A 12,077-nucleotide genomic window follows, 5' to 3' on the forward strand; every position below is an offset into this window, starting at 1 on the left:
TTGACATATTTCCATGTGGTTGCATGTATCAATATTTTGCTCTTCAGTTTTTCCTTGTAAAGTAGTATTCCATTGTATGATTACACCAACACTTAAGACCAAGATCCTATGGTTAGAAATAATTTAGGTTCACTATGGCAAGAAATATTTGGTTTCTGGTTGAGTAATTTGTCTAACAAAACAGTTTTAATAGTATTCTAGTGTTAAGAAATACATTATTGTGACCTGAGAGTATTAATCTTGTCTTAAACCTTGTTAGTCAGTGACGTTATTGTGTAGTTTTTCCTTCAGTGGAAGTGTATTTGGTTTATTACTACTGTTTTATTTCAGACTTGTTAGAGAGGAAAGGCTGGATTAGAGTATATCTAATATTCTCCTTCTAATCCTATGTGTGACAGTTGGTTAACCTACTTTGATAGGCAGTTATTTCTTGGTGCAGTCTGTTCCCTTTTTGGACACATTCATTGCAATGTTTAGTCTCATAATGAGCTGAAATCTGTCTCAGTGTAGTTTGCACCTGTAGGTCATTAGTTATGCCCTCTGGGGTAATAGTTTCATATTTCCAGAGCTTATTTAAGAGTCTAGAATTATTGTCGTCATTTTTTCTTTTACAAATAAAGTGATTTATTTATACCTAGTCACTGGTATTACCTTAATAATGTAAACATTAGATTAACCGGTTTTGACAAGGACAAGTTTCCAACAGAATCTACTGTTGTGAGGTTTTGATAAGTTCAGTTTCACTTTTTAAAAATACTTTCTATGTATATATGAATGCATATGTATAAAATAAGCAATTTTTTATAAATAAAATTAAGAAAATAGAAGTAACTGTAATTGGACAATCCAGAAATAACTGCTCCAGTCTGCCACGTTGTCCAATTTAGAGGGCTCCAATCAGTGACCTCTATTAATACGTTAATGTATATTTATCAACATATCCCCAGATGGAACTATGGTGTGCATTATTTTGAAACTGGCTCTTAAATATTAATCTTGTAATCACAGATACCTTTTCTACCTTAAACTTTTCTCTATAGCATAATATTTTTTTATATTTTCCTCTAACTTTTAATTTTGAAAATGTTGGAACTTACAAAAAATTGGAAGAATGATAAACACCCAAATACCTTTCACCTAAATTCTACAGTTGTTACCATTTTGCCACATTTACCTCCTCTTTTTCCTCTCCCTTCCGCCAGCATGCACCGAAACACATGCATACGCATAAACTTTTTTGTTTTTGAAGATATGACTCTTATCCCCAGATGCCTCACACAGATCTCCTAAGAACAAGGGCGCCCATCGTACCGCAGTGCTGTCACCACATCCAAGAAGCGAAACATTTATGAATCAGTAACATACATTCCTTTTTTCAGTTTCCCCCGTTGTCCCCATATCTCATGTCTCAGAGCTTGTTCTTATTTTTGGTATGATATCTAATTATAATGTTCACACATTGTGTTTGGCTTTAAACTCCTTTATTTTCTTTTAGATTTAGAATAGTTTGTCATCATACTGATTTTTGGCAAAAGTCCATTCCAAAAGTCATTCCACTCAGTCGTTTGGATTGAACATCTTGGGTGCAAATACTCTGAAATAATATTTAAATGGGAAACTAATAAATTAGTTACTTGAACCACTCTTGATGGGGAACACAACTTGCTGATCTTCCTCATATAGAATTTCATTTTACAGACTGTCATAGCTATTTGTAATGAGCTATTAAGTAGCCCATTTGTAAATAGCTTTGTAATGAGGTGAAATGTTGCCACATAGGTGGGTCTATATTCACTGTGGTGCTAATTGGCACAGAAAGCTGAGGCTAGTTCCTTCCTCTTGGACTTGTTACAATGACCACATGACTTGAGACACTGACCTTGGTGTCACCATCATTTGCATCATCATGATTGGGAATGTGACATCTTTAGATTATATCAATTCTTATAGATCTATTTATAGACTGCAGATCTTTGTTGTTTAGTTGCTAAGTCATGTCCGACTCTCTGTGACCCCATGGACTGCAGCACGCCAGGCTTCCCTATCCTCCACTCTCTCCTGGAGTTTGCTCAAGTTCATGTCCATTGAATCAGTGATGCTATCTAACCATCTCATCCTCTGCCGCCCTCTTCTCCTTGGCCTTCTTTCCCAGCACCAGGGTCTTGTCCAATGAGACGGCTCCTCATATCAGGTGGCTGAAGTACTGGAGCATCAGCTTTGGCATCAGTTGATGCTGGAGACCTTATTCAGTCTACAGTATTCATTTACTTACCATTTTGCCACATTTGCTTCCTCTCCTTCCTCTCCTCTCCTTCTTCTCCTCTCTCTTCCACTCCTCTATTCACGCAGTCAACAAATATTTTTGAGCACCTATGATATGCTAGGTAGTACCAACTTTACTTCACATAACTTTTTTTATGATTTAATAAAAAAACATATCTTTATACAATTAAGTTTACAGTAGCAGTGATAACTTAATAACAATTTACCAAACATCACTACCAGTATGTTTTCCAGAGGAGCACAGACTACAGAACTTCTAGTCAGCCTGCTGTTGTCAGGGAGAGAATCAGGCAGAAGTGATATCTTACTTCACTGAGTTATTTAAGATCTACATTTAAGAAATGTGCACTTATATTTATATAAACTTTCACAACATCATCAAGAAGCTTGGAACATTGATGATGTATGTGAAAATATAACAAGCCAACCATTAAGTGTTGTGGGAACCCAAGAATTTTCTCCCAGATATATGCTTTACTATTTATTATCTCCATATTCACATAAATCTCACAGTCTTCAGCATGTGGAAAATTCTAGCTAACTGACTCAAATATTTAAAACACACTTACAATCTATTCTTTTTGTTTGTTTGTTATTTGTAATTCATCCTTTTGGTGTAAGCTTGAAGGGGAAATCCAAAGATGACCACTTTAAAGCATATATGTGCTTCATATTTTACATATGAACAACAAAGAATGTTGCTCATGTGTAAAATACCTAATTCAGATTTTAGGTTGTTAGCTAATATGGTAAGCAAAAGAGGTAGATAATTGGAGGCTTTATTTAAGCTCTAAAGCTATTATTGATTCCAAAATGTGAAGGTTGTGGAGCAACATGCATTATTCCACAGGGTCCAGGGTGGGAAGATCAGACCAAGGTCACATTATGTGTTTCAAAAAATACTGAAAATTAAGTTTTACAGTTGTGAGGGTTTAAAGACAAATATAATCCAGGTTGGACTCATTATTATGTATCCATTATTATTATATTCATTTTTCTTCTAACTTTAAATGAAAATTTAAATATTTTTGTGTTCCTTAAAAGTATTGTCGGCTCCAGATGCTGCATATACTGTGCCTACAAAGGAGGTAGTGCTTTTGTTGAAGTTAAGATACCTATATATTATTTAGTAGGTACTGGGTTGTTCCTATTGCAGAGGACTGGTGACACAAAAGATGAATAAGACATTCCATTTGTTTCTTTTATTTATATACTGGTTCTCTAGTGAAACTATCCATCTTGTTATCATAGTTATTTTAAAGTCCATATCTGACAGTTTCCATATCTAGACTATCTGTGAGCCTGCTTATATTTTCTATCTCTTGGTTTTCAATAGTTGGTTATTGTGCTGTACCATACCTGCTAGTTTATTATTAAAATCTACACATTGCATATGAAAAAGTTACAGAGGGTCTGGATGTCATTTTTCTTCAGGAGATTTACCTTTCTTCCAGCAAGCAGTAAGAGAAGGAACAGGTCATTTTGATCCAGTCACGGACTGAGACAAGTTAAGGCTGGGTTTCAGTGTTTATAAGACCTTGTTTGCTTTAGCTTTTTCTCACTCTAAGTCAATCCAAAACCTAGTATGTTACTAGGGCCCTTCTTCTCTGCCAGGCTCTGAATTCTAATTATTGTCTCATCTCTGGGCAGGTTAGAACTTATCACATGCCTCAGGGGAAAAGAACAGAGTATCAGGTTCATCTCAGTATATTTCTCTTCTCTGCTGGAACTTTTCCCTTAAAGTCCTGGCTGATTTTGTTGTTCCATGGTAGTTTCAAACAGCTTTGTATATGTCATCTTTTATCATTGTTCTCAATAAATGGGTTTTCCTGACATTTTATCCTGTTTTAGTGGGAAGCAGATTGTTTTAAAAGTCTGTTTTATAAGATTATCAGAAAGCTACATTATATCACATTATTCTATAGTTGTTCAGTTCAGTTCAGTCGCTCAGTTGTGTCCGATTCTTTGCAACCCCATGAACCACAGCACGACAGGCCTCCCTGTCCATCACCAACTTCTGGAGTCCACTCAAACTCATGTCCATTGAGTCGGTGATGCCATCCAGCCATCTCATCCTCTGTAGTCCCCTTCTCCTCCTGCCCCCAGTCCCTCCCAGCATCAGGGTCTTTTTCAATGAGTCAACTCTTCGCATGAGGTGGCCAAAGTACTGGAGTTTCAGCTTCAGCATCAGTCCTTCCAATGAACACCCAGTACTGATCTCGTTTAGAATGGACTGGTTGGATCTCCTTGCAGTCCAAGGGACTCTCAAGAGTGTTCTCCAACACCACAGTTAAAAAGCATCAATTCTTTGGCACTCAGCTTTCTTCACAGTCCAACTCTCACATCCATACATGACCACTGGAAAAACCATAGCCTTGACTAGACAGACCTTTGTTGGCAAAGTAATGTCTCTGCTTTTGAATATGCTATCTAGGTTGGTCATAACTTTCCTTCCAAGGAGTAAGCGTCTTTTTAATTTCATGGCTGCAGTCCCAATCTGCAGTGATTTTGGAGCCCCAAAAAATAAAGTCTGACACTGTTTCCACTGTTTCCCCATCTATTTGCCATGAAGTGATGGGACCAGAAGCCATGATCTTCGTTTTATGAATGTTGAGCTTTAAGCCACTTTTTTCACTCTCCTCTTTCACTTTCCTCAAGAGGCTTTTTAGTTCCTCTTCACTTTCTGCCATAAGGGTGGTGGCATCTGCATATCTGAGGTTATTGATATTTCTCCCGGCAATCTTGATTCCAGCTTGTGCTTCTTCCAGCCCAGCGTTTCTCATGATGTACTCTGCATATAAGTTAAATAAGCAGGGTGACAATATACAGCCTTGATGTACTCCTTTTCCTATTTGGAACCAGTCTGTTGTTCCATGTCCAGTTCTAACTGTTGCTTCCTGACCTGCATACAGGTTTCTCAAGAGGCAGATCAGGTGGTCTGGTATTCCCATCTCTTTCAGAATTTCCCACAGTTTATTGTGATCCACAGAGTCAAAGGCTTTGGCATAGTCAATAAAGCAGAAATAGATGTTTTTCTGGAACTCTCTTGCTTCTTCGATGATCCAGCGGATGTTGGCAATTTGATCTCTGGTTCCTCTGCCTTTTCTGAAGCCAGCTTGAACACCTGGAAGTTCACGGTTCATGTATTGCTGAAGCTTGGCTTGGAGAATTTTGAGCATTACTTTACTAGTGTGTGAGATGAGTGCAATTGTGTGGTAGTTTGAGCATTCTTTGGCATTGCCTTTCTTTGGGATTGGAATGAAAACTGACTTTTTCCAGTCCTGTGGCCACTGCTGAGTTTTCCAAATTTGCTGGCATATTGAGTGCAGCACTTTCACAGCATCATCTTTCAGGATTTGAAATAGCTCAACTAGAATTCCATCACCTTCACTAGCTTTGTTCGTAGTGATGCTTTCTAAGGCCCACTTGACTTCACATTCCAGGTTGTCTGGCTCTAGGTGAGTGATCATACCATCATGATTATCTGGGTCGTTAGATAAATATTTTAGAGTGTTAGGATTAGAAGTAAGAAATGAGCAAAAGGAATAGTTAAGTTGAATAAGAAAATAATTGTTAATCAATATGTTAATCAGTCTTTTTTACTAAAATGGATTTAAGCTTTAGCTATGACACGTATACAAATATATATATCTCTTTTGAGCTGTCTCATTCCAGTGAATAATGCAATAATATTCAGAATTGCATTCTATGTCATACATGTTTATTGGTCTTAGAACATATTTCCAAATACATTGTTCCAATTCTCCATTTTATTATTAGTATTTCCAACTGTGTAATAATCTAATTGTCACACTTTGGTTTTATAAAAAAAAATTGTCTTAATTGAAAAATTTCATCCATAGAATTATAATAATTTATTTTTAAAGATGCTTTATATTCCTTCCATAGACCCACACCTTAGAACAGTCCTTTACTTTAGCATTTGAGCCAGTACCTGGCATATAGTAAGCACCTACTGAATGGTTGTTGTCGTTGTTATTATTTTAAGTAGTCTTTTAAATGCTATGTATGTGTTAAGTTGCTTCAGTCGTTTCCGACTCTTTGTGATTCTGTGGACTGTAGCCCACCAGGTTCCTGTGTCCATGTTATTCTCCAGGCAAGAATACTGGAGTGGATTGCCATGCCCTCCTCTGGGGGATCTTCCTGACCCAGGGATTTGAACCCACATCTCTTATGTTTCCTGCACTGGCAGGCAGGTTCCTTAACACTAGCACCACCTGGGAGGCTATAGAGATTTTGTCTATAAAATGTCCAAATCTGGACACCTTATCTTTGACAAAGGAGGCAAGAATATACAATGGATTAAAGACAATCTCTTTGACAAATGGTGCTGGGAAATCTGGTCAACCACTTGTAAAAGAATGAAACTAGAACACTTTCTAACACCATACACAAAAATAAACTCAAAATGGATTAAAGATCTAAACGTAAGACCAAAAACTATACAACTCCTAGAGGAGAACATAGGCAAAACACTCTCTGACATACATCACAGCAGGATCCTCTATGACCCACCTCCCAGAATATTGTAAATAAAAGCAAAAATAAACAAATGGGACCTAATTAAACTTAAAAGCTTCTGCACATCAAAGGAAACTATTAGCAAGGTGAAAAGGCAGCCTTCGGAATGGGAGAAAATAATAGCAAATGAAGCAACTAACAAACAACTAATCTCAAAAATATACAAGCAACTCCTACAGCTCAACTCCAGAAAAATAAATGACCCAATCAAAAAATGGGCCAAGAACTAAATAGACATTTCTCCAAAGAAGACATACAGATGGCTAACAAACACATGAAAAGATGCTCAACATCACTCATTATCAGAGAAATGCAAATCAAAACCACTATGAGGTACCATTTCACACCAGTCAGAATGGCTGCGATCCAAAAGTCTACAAGTAATAAATGCTGGAGAGGGTGTGGAGAAAAGGGAACCCTCTTACACTGTTGGTGGGAATGCAAACTAGTACAGCCACTATGGAGAACAGTGTGGAGATTCCTTAAAAAACTGGAAATAGACCTGCCTTATGATCCAGCAATCCCACTGCTGGGCATACACACTGAGGAAACCAGAAGGGAAAGAGACACGTGTATCCCAATGTTCATCACAGCACTGTTTATAATAGCCAGGACATGGAAGCAACCTAGATGCCCATCAGCAGATGAATGGATAAGCAAGCTGTGGTACATATACACAATGGAGTATTATTCAGCCATTAAAAAGAATACATTTGAATCAGTTCTAATGAGGTGGATGAAACTGGAGCCTATTATCCAGAGTGAAGTAAGCCAGAAAGAAAAACACCAATACAGTATACTAACGCATATATATGGAATTTAGAAAGATGGTAACAATAACCCTGTGTACGAGACAGCAAAAGAGACACTGAGGTATAGAGCAGTCTTATGGACTCTGTTGGAGAGGGAGAGGGTGGGAAGATTTGGGAGAATGGCATTGAAACATGTATAATATCATGTATGAAATGAGTTGCCAGTCCAGGTTTGATGCACGATACTGGATGCTCGGGGCTGGTGCACTGGGACGACCCAGAGGGATGGTATGGGGAGGGAGGAGGGAGGAGGGTTCAGGATGGGGAGCACATGTATACCTGTGGCGGATTCATTTCGATGTTTGGCAAAACTAATACAATATTGTAAAGTTTAAAAATAAAATTAAACTAGGAAAAAAAAAAAGTCCAAATCTCACTCCCCAGGATGGCAAGAATCCCACACTTTCCAGCCCACAATCAGGATGTTGGACCTATTTCTCAAAAACATCATTTTCACTATTTGTTCAAATAGAACTTCGTAATTTAAAGAAAATTAAGATTTTTTATTTCTAGTCTTAATATTGAAATCTGGATTTCCTTTTGATGGTGGAATGAAGTCTGAAAGTTTATGAGGTAATCCCAAACATGGTATTTTTTATAAAGAAAAATACTTTTAATAATTCAGAAATGAAAAGCCTACTGTGAATTGTAAACCTGCCTTCATATGATGAACAAACCAATTAAAACATCACATTTCAATGATTTTGACTGGATTGATCTTGTATCATTTTGGTAGTACTGGTTGTCTTATGTTAATCTCAACCTTGACTGGTAGTTCATTCATTCACTTATTCATTTATCCACTCATCCAGTCAGCCAGCCAGCCATTTCACAGATACATACTGAATACCTGTTACACACCAGACACTGTTCCAAACAGAAAAGAAACAACTGTGGACAAAACAGATTTTTTTTTTTAATACAAATTTATTTATTTTAATTGGTGGCTAATTACTTTACAATATTGTATTGGTTTTGCCATACATCAACATGAATCCACCACGGGTGTACACGTGTTCCCCCTCCTGAACCCCCTTCCCACCTCCCTCCCCATTACCATCTCTCTGGGTCATCCCAGTGCACCAGCCCTGAGCATCCTGTATCATATATCAAACCTGGACTGGCGATTCCTTTCACATATGATACTATACATGTTTCAATGCCATTCTCCCAAATCTTCCCACCCTCGCCCTCTCCCACAGAGTCCAAAAGACTGTTCTATACATTTGTGTCTCTTTTGCTGTCTCACATACAAGGTTATCATTACCATCTTTCTAAATTCCATATATATGCGTTAGTATACTGTATTGGTGTTTTTCTTTCTGGCTTACTTCACTCTGGATAATAGGCTCCAGTTTCATCCACCTCATTAGAACTGATTCAAATGTATTCTTTTTAATGGCTGAGTAATACTCCATTGTGTATATGTACCACAGCTTGCTTATCCATTCATCTGCTGATGGACATCTAGGTTGCTTCCATGTCCTGGCTATTATAAACAGTGCTGTGATGAACATTGGGGTACATGTGTCTCTTTCAATTTCCTCAGTGTGTATGCCCAGCAGTGGGATTGCTGGATCATAAGGCAGTTAGTTCTATTTCCAGTTTTTTAAGGAATCTCCACACTGTTCTCCATAGTGGCTGTACTAGTTTGAATTCTCACCAACAGTGTAAGAGGATTTCCTTTTCTCCACACCCTCTCCAGCATTTATTGCTTGTAGACTTTTGGATCGCAGCCATTCTGACTGGTGTGAAATGGTACCTCATAGTGGTTTTGATTTGCATTTCTCTGATAATGAGTGATGTTGAGCATCTTTTCATGTGTTTATTAGCCATCTGTATGTCTTCTTTGGAGAAATGTCTATTTAGTTCTTGGCCCATTTTTTGATTGGGTCATTTATTTTTCTGGAATTGAGCTGTAGGAGTTGCTTGTATACTTTTGAGATTAATTCTTTGTCAGTTGCTTCATTTACTATTATTTTCTCCCATTCTGAAGGCTGTCTTTTCACCTTGCTTATAGTTTCCTTTGTTGTGCAGAAGCTTTTAATTTTATTTAGGTCCCATTTGTTTATTTTTGCTTTTATTTCCAATATTCTGGGAGGTAGGTCATAGAGGATCCTGCTGTGATTTATGTCGGAAAGTGTTTTGTCTATGTTCTCCTCTAGGAGTTTTATAGTTTCTGGTCTACATTTAGATCTTTAATCCATTTTGAGTTTATTTTTGTGTATGGTGTTAGAAACTGTTCTAATTTCATTGTTTTACAAGTGGTTGACCAGTTTCCCCAGCACCACTTGTTAAAGAGGTTGTCTTTTCTCCACTGTATATTCTTGCCTCCTTTGTCAAAGATAAGGTGTCCATAGGTGCGTGGGTTTATCTCTGGGGTTTCTGTTTTGTTCCACTCATCTATATTTCTGTTTTTGTGCCAGTACCATACTGTCTTGATGACTGTGGCTTTGTAGTAAGAGCCTGAAGTCAGGCAGGTTGATTTTCCAGTTCCATTCTTCTTTCTCAAGATTGCTTTGGCTATTCAAGTTTTTTGTATTTCCATACAGATTGTGAAATTATTTGTTCTAGCTCTGTGAAAAAAACCGTTGGTAGCTTGATAGAGATTGCATTGAATCTATAGATTGCTTTGGGTAGTATAGTCATTTTCACTATATTGATTCTTCTGATCCATGAACACGGTATATTTCTCCATCTGTTAGTATCCTCTTTGATTTCTTTCCCCAGTGTTTTATAGTTTTCTATATATAGGTCTTTTATTTCATTAGGTAGATATATTCCTAAGTATTTTATTCTTTTTGTTGCAATGGTGAATGGAATTGTTTCCTTAATTTCTCTTTCTGTTTTCTCATTATTAGTGTATAGGAATGCAAGGGATTTCTGTGTGTTGATTTTATGTCCTGCAACTTTACTATATTCATTGATTAGCTCTAGTAATTTTCTGGTGGAGTCTTTAGGGTTTTCTAGGTAGAGGATCATGTCATCTGCAAAGATTGAGAGTTTTACTTCTTCTTTTCCAATTTGGATTCCTTTTATTTCTTTTTCCGCTCTGATTGCTGTGGCCAAAACTTCCAAAACTATGTTGAATAGTAGTGGTGAAAGTGGGCACCCTTGTCGGGTTCCTGATTTTAGGGGAAATGCTTTCAATTTTTCAGCATTGAGGATAATGTTTGCTGTGGGTTTGTCATATATAGCTTTTATTATGTTGAGGTATGTTCCTTCTATTCCTGCTTTCTGGAGAGTTTTTATCATAAATGGACGTTGAATTTTGTCAAAGGCTTTCTCTGCATCTATTGAGATAATCATATGGCTTTTATTTTTCAATTTGTTAATGTGGTGTGTTACATTGATTGATTTGTGGATATTGAAGAATCCTTGCATCCCTGTGATAAAGCCCACTTCATCATGATGTATGATCTGTTTAATGTGTTGTTGGATTCTGATTGCTAGAATTTTGTTAAGGATTTTTGCATCTATGTTCATCAGTGATATTGGCCTGTAGTTTTCTTTTTTTGTGGGATCTTTGTCAGGTTTTGGTATTAGGGTGATGGTGGCCTCATAGAATGAGTTTGGAAGTTTACCTTCCTCTGCAATTTTCTGGAAGAGTTTGTGTAGAATAGGTGTTAGCTCTTCTTTAAACTTTTGGTAGAATTCAGCTGTGAAGCCATCTGGACCTGGGCTTTTGTTTGCTGGAAGATTTCTGATTACAGTTTCAATTTCCGTGCTTGTGATGGGTCTGTTAAGATTTTCCATTTCTTCCTGGTTCAGTTTTGGAAAGTTGTATTTTTCTAAGAATTTGTCCATTTCTTCCACGTTGTCCATTTTATTGGCATATAATTGCTGATAGTAGTCTCTTATGATCCTTTGTATTTGTGTGTTGTCTGTTGTGACCTCTCCATTTTCATTTCTAATTTTATTGATTTGATTTTTCTCCCTTTGTTTCTTGATGAGTCTGGCTAATGGTTTGTCAATTATATTTATCCTCTCAAAGAACCAACTTTTGGCTTTGTTGATTTTGCTATGGTCTCTTTTGTTTCTTTTGCATTTATTTCTGCCCTAATTTTTAAGATTTCTTTCCTTCTACTAACCCAGGGGTTCTTCATTTCTTCCTTTTCTAGTTTGCTTTAGGTGTAGAGTTAGGTTATTTATTTGACTTTTTTCTTGTTTCTGAGGTATGCCTGTATTGCTATGAACTTTCCCCTTAGTACTGCTTTTACAGTGTCCCACAGGTTTTGGGTTGTGTTTTCATTTTCATTCATTTCTATGCAAATTTTGATTTCTTTTTTGATTTCTTCTGTGATTTGTTGGTTACTCAGCAGCGTGTTGTTCAGCCTCCATATGTTGGAATTTTTAATAGTTTTTCTCTTGTAATTGAGATCTAATCTTACTGCATTGTGGTCAGAAAAGATGCTTGGAATGATTTCAATTTTTTTGAAT

General features: G+C 37.0%; 1 protein-coding gene across 11 annotated transcripts in view; it reads left to right on the top strand.

The window, feature by feature from the left end:
- The window catches only part of ATP8B4 (ATPase phospholipid transporting 8B4 (putative)), a 345,053-nt gene that overhangs the window by 69,472 nt on the left and 263,504 nt on the right, over nucleotides 1–12,077 (top strand). The window lies entirely within an intron of this gene.

The sequence above is a fragment of the Bubalus kerabau genome, chromosome 10 (assembly GCF_029407905.1).
Source record: "Bubalus kerabau isolate K-KA32 ecotype Philippines breed swamp buffalo chromosome 10, PCC_UOA_SB_1v2, whole genome shotgun sequence".
Lineage (NCBI taxonomy): Eukaryota > Metazoa > Chordata > Mammalia > Artiodactyla > Bovidae > Bubalus > Bubalus kerabau.